At 48.2% G+C, this 17,187-nt stretch overlaps 1 protein-coding gene across 2 annotated transcripts in view; it reads left to right on the top strand.

Moving 5' to 3' along the window:
* The window catches only part of LOC137465563 (E3 ubiquitin-protein ligase KCMF1-like), a 113,183-nt gene that overhangs the window by 32,539 nt on the left and 63,457 nt on the right, over positions 1–17,187 (top strand). The gene's annotated exons all lie outside the window — the stretch shown is intronic.

The raw sequence follows: 17,187 nt of genomic DNA on the forward strand, positions 1-17,187 counted from the left end.
GGCTTCAATTAAGATGGAAGCCACCCGGGCAGGGGATTGGGAGTTGGCACAAAGAATTTCTGCCTTCCCTGTAACTTATTCTAAGGGAAAAAGAGGGGGTTCCACCACTAAGATTACGTGGGAACCCAATACAAACAAAGAGCTCATTGAACTTCGAAAAGTAGCCAAAGAACATGGCAGAAACTCACATATTTTTAAAAATTTTCTAGAGGCAATCTTTTCAGCACACGTCTTAATACCACATGATGTTAAAAATATTGCTCATTGCCTCCTATCCCCAGCAGAATACATGTTATGGGAAAGGCGTTGGAAAAAACAATTAAAAACATTATCAGACACATATGCAAGAGATCCTAATAGGCAAGATTTCTCAGTTGAACAGCTGGCTGGAGAAGGCAATTTGCAGAAACCTTCAGAGCAAGCTAAAACTTTGTCTGAGGCAGTAATACAAGACCTGGCTATCGCAGCAAAAACCTCCCTACTTCTCACCCCAGATGACTCTATCCCTACCCAACACTTCTCTAATATTAAACAAGGAATAGATGAAAGCTTTATTAAATTTGTGGACAGAATTAAAGATGCTCTGGATAAACAAATAGAGAGCACAGAGGCAAGAAAAGAACTGTTATGCAAACTTGCCATGAGCAATGCTAATGAGCAATGTAAAAACATTCTGAGAGCCTTACCTTTGGACACAGAACCTACCATAGAACAAATGGTGGAAAGTTGTACCCGACACCTTTCCACTGAAAATACAGTAGCACAAGCAGTTGCTAAGGGCATTGCAGAAGGAGTTTCTGGTGCATTTGCAGTAGTGACTTCCAAGGACCAGACCCGCTGCTTCCACTGTGGTAACTTTGGACATTTTATAAAAGACTGTCCAGAAAGGTCACCTATCCCAATTCCCCGTAATACCTACCAGAAACACCAAAACCGGCCACGCTTTCAGCAGCGTTCGGGAAACTACCAGCGGAGCGTGGTCGGGCTCCACGCCAAGACAACAAATCAAAAGCCATGCAGACCCAACCATGCATCATTCCAGGAGAAGCCACCTCACACGAAGGGGATCCAGCGTACAGAGCAATACAGACGGGAACCCGACGTCAGCTGGTAACTGCTTTATCCATTGACTTAAAAAAGAGGGATGTTTATCGTGTCCCAACTGGCAAATATGGGCCAAAAGGAGGTCCTTTTGACATCTTAATTATAGGTGATACTGTTAATTGCCCAAATGAAATTTTTGTTTTTCCAGCAGTACAAACAGTGTACCCGGGTCAAGAAATATTGGTTCAGCTGTGCTGCACAGACTTACCATTTTTTCTTTTAAAGGGAACTCCAATTGCACAAGCCTTTCTACTCCCCAGAAATCACAAGGAACAGCTTCCTCTCAACCCTATAGCAATGTGGGCACAGGTTTTGGGACCTAATAGGCCTACCATCGAGTGCGGCCTGTCCTGCAAAGGGGAGAAGACCCACCGACTAGGTCTCCTGGACTCGGGCGCTGACGTAAGTCTTGTGGCACGTTCAGAATGGCCAGCAAACTGGGAACTGGAACCCGTACTAGGTATGATTTCAGGGATTGGTGGTGCCACAGCTTCCATGCGAAGCAAGCACAACATCCTCGTCGAAGGACCTGAAGGCAAGCTGGCTACTGTCCGTCCATTTGTGGTAAGGGCCCCCGTCACCCTTTGGGGAAGGGATGTTCTATCCCAATGGGGAGCCTCTCTACAAATTCCCAGTCGGGATTTCTAATTGGGGCCACTGAGGAGCGCGTACTACCAGACACCCCTCAGATCACCTGGAAATGCCAGACCCCGATCTGGAAAGAACAGTGGCCCCTGCCTAAAGTAAAACTACGCTCACTACAAGCCCTCGTAGAGGAGCAGCTTGCCAAAGGTCACATCGTCGAGACCACCAGCCCTTGGAACACCCCCGTCTTTGTACTGCGAAAGCCTGGAACGGACAGGTGGAGGCTCCTCCAGGACCTGCATAAAATCAATGAGGTAATTGAAGACATGGGCCCTCTTCAGCCTGGACTGCCTTTACCATCAATGTTGCCTCGAGACTGGTCACTTGCCATCATAGATATTAAGGACTGTTTCTTTAGCATCCCACTGCACCCCCAGGACGCTCCACGGTTTGCTTTTTCAGTCTCCTCTCTTAACAGAGAGGCTCCACTCAAAAGGTATCATTGGCTTTTTCTTCCCCAAGGTCTCAAGGTCTCGCCTACTATATGCCAATGGTATGTTTCTCGTGTTTTGTCTCCCGTTCGGAGCCTATTTCCAGAGGCAATTATTTACCACTATATGGACGATATCTTGATTTGTGCATCAGACAAAGCCTACCTGGACAAAGCAGTTACAAAGACTATTGAAACCATCGAAAAAGCAGGGTTCGAGATCCGGGAGGACAAAATACAGTACACCAACCCATGGACTTATCTTGGATTCCTGATCCGGGAGAGGACCATCGTACCCCAGCAGCTCGTCATCCGAGACGACCCAAAAACTCTGAGAGACTTACATAGCCTGTGTGGATCTATCAATTGGGTACGTCCTTTGCTAGGAATTACAACAGAGGACCTCGCTCCACTGTTCAACCTTCTCCGTGGCAGCAGAGACCTGGACTCTCCACGCACTCTGACAGCAGAAGCCCGAGATGCCATCACCAAAGTACAAGAAGCCCTATCTTCACACCAAGCCCATCGCTTCGAGCCCAGCCTGCCTTTCCAGTTCGTCATCCTGGGAAAAGCACCCCGGTTCCATGGACTGATTTTCCAGTGGGATACTCAGCTTCGAGACCCTTTGTTGATACTTGAGTGGATCTTTACAAATAACCAACTTACAAAGACAATTACCACCTTCCAAGAAATTATGGCACATTTAATAAAAAAGGCCAGAACTCGCCTCCGTTCTCTCGCAGGGTGTGAGTTCACATGCATACACTTGCCACTAACCAGTGGAGACCTGGAGCATTTGCTTCAGAATAATGAAAATCTCCAGTATGCCCTAGATAGCTATACAGGCCAAATTTCTACCCATATCCCAAAACATAAGCTTTTTAATATAACCTTTAATCTGACCCCAAAATTAGTACAAAGTAGAACACCTCTCAAAGCTCTAACGGTCTTTACAGACGGCTCAGGGTCATCCCACAAGTCTGTAATGACATGGAGAGACCCTAAGACCCAAAAATGGGAATCTGATGTCCAAATTGTGGAAGGGTCTCCACAGATTGCAGAGTTAGCAGCCGTTGTCAGAGCCTTTGAGAAATTCAAAGATGAACCTTTTAATCTCATTACAGATTCCTCATATGTAGCAGGTATAGCTATGAGGGCAGAACAAGCCCTTCTAAAAGATGTTCCCAATCCAAAGTTACACCAATTGATTTCTGCATTAATACGCTTAATCTCCCACAGAAAACAACCTTACTATGTAATGCATGTGAGGTCACACACTGACCTCCCAGGTTTCATTGCAGAAGGGAACAGGAAAGCAGATGCATTGGCCATGGCAATAGGGACTGCCAACATCCCAGACATCTTTGCCCAGGCAAAGTTGTCACATGCATTTTATCACCAAAATGTGCCTGCCCTGATCAGAATGTTTAAGCTCTCAAAAGATCAAGCCAAAGCTATTGTTGCCACCTGCCCAAACTGCCAAAGCTACCAGATACCATCTGTGGGAACAGGAGTCAACCCCCGAGGACTCAACAGCTGCCAGCTGTGGCAAACAGATGTCACTCACTTCCCACCTTTTGGAAGGTCAAAGTATGTACACGTGTCAGTTGACACATTTTCTGGAGCAGTGTTTGCATCATCTCATCCAGGAGAAACTGCACAGCACGCCATAAAGCATTTCCTCCTTGCCTTTGCTACCCTGGGAGTACCAAAACAGATCAAAACAGATAATGGACCTGCTTATGCCTCTCGTAAGTTAAAGGACTTCTTCAGTGAGTGGGGAATAGAACACAAGAAAGGCATACCTGCAAATCCCACAGGACAATCCATCATAGAGAGGACACATCAAACCCTCAAAAGAGTCCTCAACCAGCAGCGAAGTGAAACAAAAATCATATCTCCAGTTGAAAGACTCTGCAAAGCTCTCTATGTCATCAACTTCCTAAATGGCACAACATCAGAACCTGATCCTCCAGTGCTTCGCCACTTTGCAAATACCACCCAAGCAAAGCTCGCTGAGAAACCACCGGTGCTAGTGAAGGACCCAGAGACTCATCAAATCTCAGGGCCTTTCCAGTTAATTACTTGGGGTAGAGGATATGCGTGTGTTTCACTACCATCAGGCCCAAGGTGGTACCCAGGAAAACACATAAAACCATACCTAGGCACTACAAACACTACTCAGTCAGACACGGACAAGAGTTCCTCTGAACCGGATACAGGACCGCCTCAAAACCAGACAAGTTCTGCCTGGAGACGAAGACGTCGTGGAATAACCACATACCTGAGAAAAAACCGACACATCACACGACAGCAGAAGAAACAGAAAAGATGAATAACATTCTGCTGCATTGATCAAGCTATAAGCCAGACATAGCTTGAACACAAAATTATTCTCTAAATTACATGTTATTATCTGTTTTAAAAAATTTTCCCCTAAAAACCCCTATAATTCCCTTTCCCAACTCTTACTAAAAACCCTTAACCTCACACCTTCAGGGAGGTCCCTGTAGCCTTGGGAAACTTTCTACCCTCACACCAAATATTACCTTGTTGCATAATTGGAAAAAAGAAAGGGAGGAAAATCGCCACAAAAGATCCTATACGGAATTTGATGAAAATTGTGATCCCAGATTATACAATTGGAATAAACCAAAAAGAATCGCTGTCTCCCTATTCTTACCATGAGTAGCTGCAGCTAAGGCCCTTGGTGAAATAAATCACCTAGGCTGCTGGCTTAGTAAGCAAGCCAACGCTACATCTGCCGCCCTGAGTGATCTTTTAAAGGATGAGGAAACCACAAGACATGCATCTCTCCAGAACCGCGCAGCGATTGACTTCTTGCTGCTCGCCCATGGACACGGATGCCAAGACTTCGAAGGGATGTGCTGCTTCAATCTCTCGTCACGCTCAGAATCCATCCATGCAAACATCCAAAAAATGAAAGAACCTGTGAAGGATGTGAAAATAGAAAAGAACCCAGACTGGGTCAATGACCTTTTTGGTAAATGGGGGTTAACTGGATGGGTTGCATCCCTGGTTAAGGGAATTATTTTGATTTTCATTGTAATTGTCATTGTATTACTTATGTTCTCATGCCTTGTCCATTGTTTTAAAAGAACCATTGGGAATGCCTTTTTATTAAATACAGAAAGTGGAGTTGTTGCAGCAGATAGGCCTGCTAGGCCCCTCTGGAGATTAGCTGCCTAAGGACAGAGAAAATGCATAGTCATGCTGACTAGCAAAAGAACCCCTTTTCCCGCGCCTCAGACCCTCTGTTATCTTCCTGTAAGACAATAGGTCAATTTGTACCCTGACCCACACCATTGGACCATTTCTCAAAACCCCTGTACCCTATAAAAACCCCTCAGTTTCCCTAGCTCGTTGGAAGTAAGCTGTCCCTGAACCCTTCACGGAAGATGAAATAAAGATCCTCCGGTGGAACCTCACACAGCGCTCCCCGTCTCTCTCTCCCTGCGTCTGCCCGAAGCACCCCAGCAAGCCTATGAGCTGAAATCACTTCTAAAAGAACTGAACTCTGCTTAAGAGCTGCATATCACTATAACAGCTTGCTGGGGCTAGCCTGTGCCTGGGAGCTCTGCCAAAGGTGCTTGGGCAGGAGGGTGTGCAGATACCCTTCTCACCCCAGAACACCAAGGCAGCCGGACCAACTGAGCCTGACCGGGAACAAAAACAATAGGAGTCTCTTGATGTTGGCTTGTATGGAGGTGCTTCTCAAGGAAAGGTTAAAACAACATAGTCCTTCAAAGTCTTCACAGCTATGGCCATGGGCGAGCAACAGGAAGTCGATGGCTGCTCTATTTTGTAAGGTGGCATGTCTGGTGGTCTCTTCGTCCGCCAAAAGATCTGACAGTGTGGCGGATGTGGCGTTGGCCTGCTTACTAAGCCAGCATTCAAGGTGAGAAAGGTCACCGAGGGCCTTTGCTGCTGCATACCATGGTAGGAAAATGGACACAGCAACCCTCTTTGACTTACTCCAATCGTAAATTTGGGAATCACAATTTGGGTCAAATTTGGTATAGGATCTCTTTTTTCAGGTCAATTGTTTTTCCTTTATCCAGTCAAAAATTTGGGTTTTGTTGGGTGTCAGGGTAGTAAGCTGGCCAAGGCTACAGGGTCCCCCTTTAATCTTGGATGGGATCCCTGGCCACACTCTGTCGCCACAGATAAGAAACACTCCCCTAGGGAACACCTTGGGATATGGAGAGGACTCGGACCATATTCGGCTGGTGTAATTGCACCAGTCGATCCTGCATTTTTTGTCATTTGGTGACACATCTTTCCTGATTATCTCTTGAGGCTCTTGTTTGCTTGACTTATAGAAAAATTGAATGCAGAAGGCAGCTTTTGTGGACCCCAGTAAGTCCAATTCCTGGGGTTCCTGTGGTGCATGTGGGAGGGTCCTTGTCCACCCATCCCAAGAGTCTACCGGGTTAGGTTTCTTACCTGCATATGGGTAGTCTTTTTCTGACAGAGGGATTCCCATCAGGCATGTCGAGAGTGGGTGTCCCACCCTGCCCATGGCCATGCAAAAATTGTCTTGCTTGAGGGACTTTGCTAGTGTTATCCAAATGTTCTCCTTCAGCTGTGGGACAAGCCATGCGTCGGCTGCCTGGAGACACAGTAAGATGAAAAGTGTGGTGGCAGCCATCTGGGCGCTCTGGGGTGCCTTAAGTGTTGTCTGGGTAGGTGTCAGCAGGGTGGCCATCACTGCTCTGAGTGTGTTCTAGTACGATAACAAAAGAAAGCATTTGTAAGTAAAATTCTGTTTGGTTCCCTTCCCTCCTTTCTCCCCCTTTGTTAAACTTAATGGAATGAAATAAATAACAGGTAAGGGTTTAGGGATAAGGGGTAGGGGGTTGAGGCAAAAGATAAGAGGGGAAAGGGAATGGGACAACAGGGGAAGGTAAGACTGGGTTTGTCTCAGCTGGTAGCGGAAAGTGTCTTCTCGTGATGAGGACACGGGAGACGATATTTGGTGGAGTGGTGTCATTTTTCTTGCGTCGTCTCCATGCGACTGCATTGTCCAGTTGAGCTGTTTGTGGTGCTCCAGGAGGGTGTTCTGCCGGGAGGTCATCTTGTGGCGAGGCGTCCAGGTATGGTTTCACATACTTCCCAGGAATCCACTTGGGGCCTTGCTCGGTGGAAACACAGCCATATCCTCTCCCCCATGTTATGAGTGGATACGGGCCTTTGATGATCTTAGATTCTGGGTCCTTTAAAAGGACTGGAGGCCTTTCCTTTAAAAGTGCTCTAGTGTTGTTATGAAAGTGCCGCAGAATGGGGGGATTTGGCTCCCTATCTGAGCAGTTCATGAAATTAAAAACATAAAGTGCCTTACACCGTCTTTCAACAGGAGTCATGGACAGGGCTGAATCATTTTGCTGTTCTAGCAATTTCTTGATCTCTTTATGTGTTCTTTCAACTACAGATTGCCCAGTGGGGTTATGTGGAATGCCGGTGGTGTGGGCAATCCCCCATTGCTGCACAAATTTCTGAAAGTGCGTTGACGTAAAGCCTGGGCCATTGTCAGTCTTAATCGATTTTGGAACGCCCAGGGTGGCAAATGCCATATAAAAATGTTTGATGACATCTTTAGCTTTTTCTCTCGCGTGGAGGGAGGCAAACACCACTCCTGAAAATGTGTCAATTGAGACATGTATGTATTTTAATCACCCGAAAGGGGCATAGTGAGTGATGTGTGCTTGCCAGAGTTCCAAAGCCCCCAGTCCTCGGGGGTTGACCCCCATCGCCACAGAAGGAAGGGCAAAGGACTGGCAGTTGGGGCAGGTGGAAAGAATGGCTCTGGCTTGTTCTTTGGATATTTTGAACTGTCTTGAAAGTGCAGGTGTGTTTTGGTGATAAAAAGCATGGCTCAGCCGAGCCTGCTGAAAAATGTCAGGTAGGGTAGGTTTGTCAGAAATCTGTGTGGTCATTGCTAGCAGATCTGCTCTCTGGGTGCCCTCAGTGATGGGACCTGGCAGGTCAGTGTGAGACCGGACGTGCAGAATATGATAGGGCTGCTCTCTGTGGGAGATGAGCCAAATAAATTCTGAGAGCAAGCCATATAATTTTCTGTTTTGAATTTCTTTGAGCAGGGCATGTTCTGCTCGCTCTGCTATCCCGGCAACATACGCTGAATCAGTAACTAGATTAAAAGGTTGTTGAAATTTTCTGAAGACTCTCACAACCGCAGCAAGTTCTGCGATCTGGGGGGAACCCTCAACCAGCTGGACATCAGACTCCCACTTCTGAGTGTCCGGGTCCTTCCAGGTGATTACTGACTTGTGGGACTTGCCCAACCCATCAGTGAACACTGTGAGAGCGTTTTTCAAAGGACGTTTAAATGTTTTTGGAGCCAAATACAGAGTGTCTTTGAATAATTTGTGTTTCGGATAATGAATTGATATCTGGCTGGGATAGCTGTCTAATGCAATTTGTACATTTTCATTAGTTTGTAGTACTGAGTCCAATTGTTCCAAATTTAAAGGTAAATAAATGCACTCCGGATCACACCCTGCAAGGGTCCGGAGGCAGTGGCGGGCTTTTATAACAAGTTTGGCTATTAATTCTGCTGGTGTTGTCACGGTTTTGTGTGGCTGGTGAGGTAGGAAAAGCCACTCAATGATGAGGAGTGGATCTTTGAGTGTACTATCCCATTGAAATAAAAGTCCATGAAAGTTTGGGCACTTACCCAGGATGCAGAGGTTCAACGGGAGGGACCGTACTACACGGTGCGCCTGTCGGGACTTCAGGGCCTGTGCGACTCTCTCCAGGGCTCCACGGGTGTCTGATGTTAGCTGATGCAGGGAAACTAAGTCGTCACTTCCTTGCAGGAGGTTGAAGAGGGGCGCTAGTTCTTCCGTGGTGAGCCCCAGGAGAGGTTGGATCCAGGTGATGGTGCCACAAATTTGCTGAACGTCCCGCAGCGTCCGTGGGTCTTCCTTGATGGTCAATGTCTGCAGTGTGATGGTCCTCCCGGTGATGATGAAGCCCAAATACTTCCATGGTGCTGATAACTGAATATTTTCCTGTGCAATCTGAAGTCCAGCTGCCTCGATGGCCTACACAGTTTTTGAAAGTGCTGCATCTAGATAAGTTTTTGTGGCAGCACACACCAAAACATCATCCATATAATGAAGTATTACTGCCTCAGGGAAGATTCTCCTAACAGGGGAAAGGACTTGTGCAATGAAAGTTTGACAGAGCACTGGAGAGCACTTCATTCCCTGGGGCAAAGTGGTCCACTGGTACCTTTTGTAAGGTTCACCCCTGTTGATTGATGGTACCGAGAAAGCGAACCTGGGAGCATCTCCGGGGTACAATGGGATGTTAAAAAAGCAGTCTTTGATGTCTAACACTGCGAGCTGCCAATCCCGGGGAAGCATGGAGGGAGAGGGGAGGCCTGGCTGAAGGGGGCCAACGTCCTCAATGACATCATTGACCTTACGTAGGTCTTGGAGCAGGCACCACCTCTCCCTGCCAGGTGTTTTGATGACAAAGATGGGTGTGTTCCAGGGGCTGGTGGAAGGTGTTAAATGCCCCAGGCGCACCTGCTCCTCTTCTAATTTATGGAACGCCTCTAATTTCTCCACCGGAAGGGGCCACTGGTCCACCCATACTGGTGTGTCGGCTTTCCAATTGAGAGGTGGGGTGGTGCGCTCTCCAGTGGCCCATACTAAAAATCCCACCTAGGGTCAGGGATGTCAAGTCGGGCTCCCCAGTGGGACAAAACGTCCCTGCCAAGTAGCATGATATTTGAGGAAACTACGAAAGGCCCGATTGTTGCAATTTGCCCCTCTGGTCCCTCCACGCTTACCAGAGATATTTGCTTCTGAGGGAGTTGACAGCCCCCCCCACGCCGGAGATTGTGCCACAAGGGGACACCAACTCCCAGTCGCGTGGCCACTTTGCTTGAGGGAGGATGGTGACATCAGCTCCAGTGTCCGCCATTAAGTCCAAAGTCACTGACTTCCCCTGAAAGGAAATGGTAGATGTTATTAATGGTCTTTCCCTGCAGACATTTTAAGTAAAGAAAACACGCTTGTCCTTGTCCTCATTGTCAAAGTCCTGCCCCTCCAGGATGTATAGTAAAGCAAATGGGGCCCATTTACAGAGAGTAAATGCGGGGTTGGTACAAACTACTGAAACCGTGATTTCGTTGCCAGGATCCACACAAACCACCTCGGGGATGATGGTAAGTTCTTCTGGTGTGTTGTAGCTGTCCCCGAGGAGCAGGATGGTGGTGGGCCTGTCATGATAGCGTGAGTGTAGATACCCTGCAGGGACTCTCACAAGGTCCTCGTCTGGCAGCAAAAGATGGACGGCACTGCAGAGGACCCGACGGTTATCCTGATTTAATTGGCTGGTTCTGCGGAAGAACCGGAGCCTGTCCTCATGGCTGCGGTCCGCAGAAATGTACCGTCCGGGCAGCGGTTTTCCTGGATGGTAGGCAGGCTGGTGGGCAGGCCGGGGTGCTGTGGTTGGCCATTTAGTGTCATCGCGCAGCCCCGCATCACGCTCCGCCGCCTGTTTCCCGGACGGTGTTGCCGGTGCTGTTTACAGTCCCTGAATGGAGGCCTCAGAGATTGTAACTGTGGTTGATAAAGTGGTTCACGTGGCCAGTGGGGGCAGTTAGCTTGTATATGTCCTAGTTGGGCACATCCAAACCACCGAACATTACTTAAATTGACCATGGCCTCCCCCACCCCTCTGCTTACAGCTAAAGCCACGGTATGTTCCATGGATGAAGCCTTCGAGCACGCCTTGACCATCTGTGAGATGTTTGGTTCTGGATCTTGCGGCAGTGCTCTCAGGACTTTCTTGGTCTCTGAATTTGCGTTAGTCATGACCATCTTTCTGAGAAGCTCCTTTCGGGCTTCTACATGGTCTGTCTTTCAATGGCCTCTCGTAAACGATCCACAAATTTAATAAAAGTCTCTTCTGGGCCTTGTAAAACGGAGGAAAAGTTTTGGAGGGGGGTTGTCCCATCTGGGATTTTTAAAAGTGCGGCCTTGCCAGCATCTCTGATTTCATCTAATAAGTTATTTGGTAGTAGAATTTGATCTTCCGGTCGGCTAAATTCCCCCTCTCCAGCGAGGGCCTCAAGGACTTCGCTGCCCTCCCCCAACATTTCATTGAGGTCATACTTTTTTAAGAGTGGTTTTAACCGTTTTTTTCAATGAATTTCCCATAGCAGTAGTTCAGTTTGTGTAAACAATGCTTTGGCTATGTACCTCAAATCATGTGGGACTAGTGTGTGCCCAGAGAAAGTCAAGTCCAAGACATTCTTAAAGAATGGTGAATTTCTGCCGTAATCTCTGGCTGCTGTTCTTAACTCTTTGACTTCCACATAAGGTAACTGCTTCCACCTGGGTTCCCTTCCCCTCTTGTGGATAACTGGTGCCGCAAAGGATCCCAAGTCCCGTGCAAAGTCAAGGTCCCCATCCTTGATCGCCTCCTCCCAGATCCGGGCCCAGCCTCCCCCCGGCTTGATAGTAAAGCGGGGGCTGTCACTGTCCTCGTCCTCCTCAGAGGATGATGCAGGACGGACTAGGGCACGGAGCCTCTGCCTGACCGATTGGTCTCAGTATTGTGAGACCCGGCAGGCCAAGATGGCCTCCTTCTAGCCATGCCCACCTCCGGTTCCATTGGCATGGGAACCAAAAGCGGGGGGGGGGGGGGGGGGACGGCCTGACCCACCCACCGAGGCGTGGCTTTCCTGTGGGCCGGTCCCACTCCCAGGGGGCGTACCCAGGGGTGTGGTCAGGGGGTCGGGCTCGGCGGGTACCGACGACGTAACAATCAACGTGGTGGAGTGGGAGGGACCCGAAGTGGGGGCAGAACCCAACGAAGGAGGGGGTGGCAAAGGAATGGCGGGAACCTGAGGGGGTGAAGCAGCATTGTGGGTTTTTCTGGAATGGTGGTGCTCGGCCATGTGGCTGGAGCCATTTTGTTTAACAGAACTATCATTACAACCAGGAATTAACCCGGGGTCTCTGGACTTAGGAACGAGGGAACAGGTGAGGCTCGGGCTGAGGTGGCCGGTCCCAGCACAAGGAAGGGACAGAGTGGGACGGGAGACAGCAGAGAGTCAGTGACAGCTCTGTGCCTTTTGGCAGGATCTGGCTCCCGACCCACCCTTAGGGGAAGTGGGATAAGGATTGGGGAGGGAGGAATGAGGGGTAGGAGAACCGGGAACCGAACTCTCCCCCTGTTGTTTAATTAACTTAAAAAGAGAATCAAACACAGGATAAAAGTGTCCCACTTTAAAACTCCCCACAACCTGAATATCATATATACATTTCCCAACTTTCCTCCGAAATAAAACAGAAGAGACATCTTCCCTGGACGCATTGGGAAAATGCTCAGAAATAAAATTAACAAAAGCTTTCAATTCCCTTTTTTAAAATGAAACATCCCCCAAAACAAGGGTTGCCTTAACTTGGCTGTAAAACTCCTGTCGGGCTGGAGAAAGGCGATTGCCCATTTTTCTCAACAGCTGAAAATCCCCCCCACAGAGCAAAGGAAAAACAGAAAGAAAAGAGCCTATATGAGACGCAAACCACCTGGCAGCCGACGCTGCAGAGACTCACCCAGAAGGGACACAGGCGAAAAGAAAAAGGCTTGGGGGGGTGGTGGGGTCCTACTGGTCCTGCAAAGCCCAAAAGCTTCCCCCGAAGCTGCAGAGATGGACGTTTGGAGGCTGTCAGCAGGTCCAGTAGAAGGGGTCTTCCTTGACGAAAGCGCAGCCCCTCCTGGGGCTGGCTCCGAACGATGCTTGAAATCCTCAAAAATCCGGGTCACAGATCCGAGAAGTCCGAGGAGACGTTCCAAACTGGCCAGGGAAGTGGTCAGTCTGTTTGGGCGCCAGACGAAGGCTAGCCCTGGACCGAGTCCCACGGGGTGACCCTCAGCTGTCTGGTCAACGGGTGCCTGGATAGCGTAATTAAAGTCCCCACCAGAAAGACGGAAGGACTCTTGAGCTGCTGGAATCCGAGCGGGTTTATTGAGGATTGATCGAAGGAGTAGGGAGGCAGAAATAGGAGCAGGGAGACAACCACACTCAGGGAAAGCAGACTCCGAGAGCCCTGGGAAAGGAGGGACCAGAGTATAAAACTGGGGAGGGAAGGAGTAACCAGGGTACAAATAATCCAAAGGGAAGAGGGTGTAGGGGAGGAACAGGGATGGGGTAACATAAACTGGGCCAATGAAGGAAAAGGGAAGGAGTGATTTACAGAGGGAACCATTAGAAACAACGAGAACAGAGAACTTTCCAGAACTTGAGGAGATGACAACCATAAACTGACAGGTGATGGGCATGTGCTCATTTGCATTGGGGGGCAGAGAACTCTGGGGAAATGCCTTATGCTAAACAACTGTAGTTTCCCATGGCATTCCCACACTGTCCTCCCCATGGGCACATCCCACAGTCCACTGGTCAATCGGTTTTGGTTGTGTGCTTCTTTCCCGTGGTAGAGACTGCCACTGGGTTAGGCTCACTGTCTTTCTTAGCTGCTGGCTTAGGTTCGCTGTCTGGTGTGGAATCCTCTGGATCTTTCCCCCTCACGGAATTCCCCAGAGCTCTCCCCTGGAGAGACTTATGATAGAGTCTTTCCCCACCTGGGTGGACAGAAAAGACTTCCCCATGGAGTCTTGCACAATACTGATCCATTCCAGTTCCTTTCCCCATATGTCTCAACTTCCCCTGGTTTCTCCTTTCCCTGTTTCCTCATTGGTTGTGGTATCCCTGGTGGCCAGCCCCTTCTTCCCTGTAAGCCAATGACCTTTGCCCTGCCCCTTGGTACTGCCCCCGTACCTGCCCCTACTTAAACCTCGTGGAGAGCACATGATTTGTGTATTGTCCCTGGTTTCCCTTTGGCGTGGTGGATGCAATAAACCTTCACTGGAACTGATCATACAAAAGGCCCTTCTGCCTCTCTTTGCTGAGCTTGCTTTGGTGAGTGTGGTGTGTGTGGACTTGACTGCCTTGCCTGAATTTTTACCCAAGCAGCTTTTCCATAGGAGATACTTATTGGGAAATAGGTAGCAACAACCACTATCTAACCCCCACGCTGCTACAGTCTAGTTTAGCTACAACCTGAGTAACTGTGGTGTTGGCTGCCGCCTGAGTGACTGGGGTAGCTGCTGATTTATCTCCCTGCCTCCCTGCCTCTGTCTGCTGCCCTACGGTATCTAGCAGCGTGCAATAAGTATATGCTAGGGCCCATCTTATTTAAATGATCTTTTTCTCCTTGGAGTCATCATGGCAGTTCTCTTTCAGATATTTCCCCACCTCAGCTGGGTTCTGAATTTGTTCATGTGAAAATTCCCAAGCTGGGGGATCAGAAAATTCCTTCAGGGTTCAGCCCATTCTCTCCCATTCTCCATACCATTCAGGATTTTCCATACCTAGGTCTATTCCTAGGTCAGGAGTCTCATCAGCCCCTCTGGAAATCTCAGCCCTCATCGCAAACTATATAGAGGAAGCCTAACAGATTAAATACCAGGAAGGTGGTCTCTGACATTCAGGGGAAATGGAACATTCTCAAAAAGTGACATAACATTCAAAGAAGAAGGAAAGGAAAGACTGAAAAGCCTCATCCCCTGCTCCTACTCTAACAAACTGGGTGCAATTACTAATAAACCCCCAAAACATGCTACTACAACTGGGACGCAGGGTAGGACAAAGAAACCATAAACCATATATATCTGGAACAAACCCCAGTACCTTTGTAAGCTCCTTATAAATCATTATCACTGAGCCCAGCAAAATAGCTATTCTAATCCATGCCCCTCTACTGTAAAAGCAACGTGTTAGGGACAATACTGGAGCTATCTCTGGATAAGAAAATAATCCTAGTGACCAGAAAGGTATTAAAACCTCAGAAAAATCTAGGGTCCAGAAAGGTATTAAAACCTCAAAAAAGCCTAGCAACCAGAGTACACATGAAAGCCTCCAGCCAGAGAGACATGAGGAATTCAAGCAACATGGCTGCTGACTGCTTTATCCCAATACAGAGTAAGTACAACCAAAATGCAATCAGTACAGTTTTTTTCCACTTTCTCGAGCCACATGTTGGGTGCCAATAAATGGATTTGTCCTGGTTTAGGGCAAATTTGGAAGGAAACCTCCAAATGGGGTCCCTCTAGAAAGCAAATTTAAGTGGCCCCTCCCCCAACTGGTTTGGGAAAAGATTTCCTTGGAGAAAAGTGGAAAATACTGTTTATTTATCAAGCAAGGCATTCACAAGCATAAAAAATTAATAATATTAAACAATAAAACCTCTCGCTGTTCTGAAGAGATGGCAAATTCAGAAAGTCCTTTTTGTGAGAGGTTGCTTGGCTCGCTCAGTCTCTTATCAGTCTCTCTGGCTCGGGAATGCAGTGTCCCGGATCCAGGTGGCCACAGGTGTGAGCTCCCGGTGTTTTTCTGGGTTTTCAGTCCAGAGCAGGGTTGAACAGTTCCAAGAAAAAGAAAAGCCACAGTCTGGGGAACTTCTTTGCCTCAGCTAGCTAAAAACTAACTAAAAGCAAACAAGAGCTCTCTCCCGCTGTCTGTCTGTGCTGCAGACAACACAGTCCAGGAGAAGGAATGTGGAGGAGTGAGTGCAGTTTCTGAAAACAAACTCCGCACTTCTTTTCCCTCCCTTTCATTCTCGGAACCAGTTTTAAAGGTGCAGAACTTAATATCCAGCATAAACAGAAGAGATGATTGGGGATACAAGCATCATAAAGTCACCCTAGGACAGGAGCTAAACACCCCACACCAGTTCAGGCTGAGCACCAACTAGCTAGAAAGCAGCTTTGCAGAAAAGGACATGAGGGTCCTGGAGGATAAACTGAATATGAGACAACAGTATGCCCTTCTAGTAAAGGTCTAGCAAATACTGGGCTTTTTCAGCAAGAGTGTAGTACCCGCTTGAGGGAAGAGATAGTTTACTTCTATTAAGCTGTGGTGGTTTGACCCTGGCTGAATGTCAGGCATCCACCAAAGCCACTCTATCACTCCCCTCAGTTGGGCAGGAGAAAGAAAAATATAACAAAATGTTCATGAGTTGAGATAAGGACAGGGAGAGATCACTCACCAATTACCATCATGGGCAAAACAAACTTGACTTGGGGAAATTACTGAATTTATTACCAGTCAAAATCAGAGCAGGATAATGAGAAGTAAAACAAAACTTAAAATCACCTTCCCTCCACCTCTCTCTCCTTCCCAGGCTCTACCTTCTTCCTCCCCTACCCCAGTGGCACAGGGAGGCAAGGACTGGGGGTTACAGTCAGTTAATCACAGGTGGTTTCTGCTACTGCTTCCTCTTCAGGGAAAGGAGCCCTTCCCCTTCTCAGCTTAGGGTCTTTTCCATGGGAGACAGTCCTCCACAAACTTCTCCAACATGAATCTTTCCCATGGGCTACAGTTCTTCATGAACTGCTCCAGTGTGGGTCCCTTTTCATGGGAGGCAGTCCTTCAGGCACAGCCTGCTCCAATGCCCCATGTGGTCCCAAGTCCTACCAGGAAACCTGCTCTAGTGTGGGCTCCTCTCTCCATGGGTCTGCAGGTCCCTGCCAGTACCCTGCTCCAGCATGGGCCTACCACAGGTTCATAGCCTCTTCTCAGGCATTCACCTGCTCCAGCATGGGTCTCCTCCAGGGGCTGCAGATGTAACTCTGCATCCCCATGGATCTCCATGGCCTGCAGGGACACAGCTGCTTCATCATGGTTTTCATCATGGGCTTCAGGGGAATCAGCTTCGGTGCCTGGAGTACCTCCTCCCCCTCCTTTTCCATTGACCTTGGTTGTTCCTCTCACATATTCTCAATCCACTCTTCTCTGGCCGCAATCCTGTGCAATAACTTTTTCTTTTTTTCTTCTTAAATATGTTATCACATAGGCGTTACTACCATCTCCGATTGGCTTGGCCTTGGCCAGGTCCATCTTGGAGCTGGCTGGCATTTGCTCTGTTGAAAATAATGGAAGCTTCTGG

This window comes from Anomalospiza imberbis, assembly GCF_031753505.1.
Source record: "Anomalospiza imberbis isolate Cuckoo-Finch-1a 21T00152 chromosome W unlocalized genomic scaffold, ASM3175350v1 scaffold_31, whole genome shotgun sequence".
In the NCBI taxonomy this organism is placed as follows: Eukaryota; Metazoa; Chordata; class Aves; order Passeriformes; family Viduidae; genus Anomalospiza; species Anomalospiza imberbis.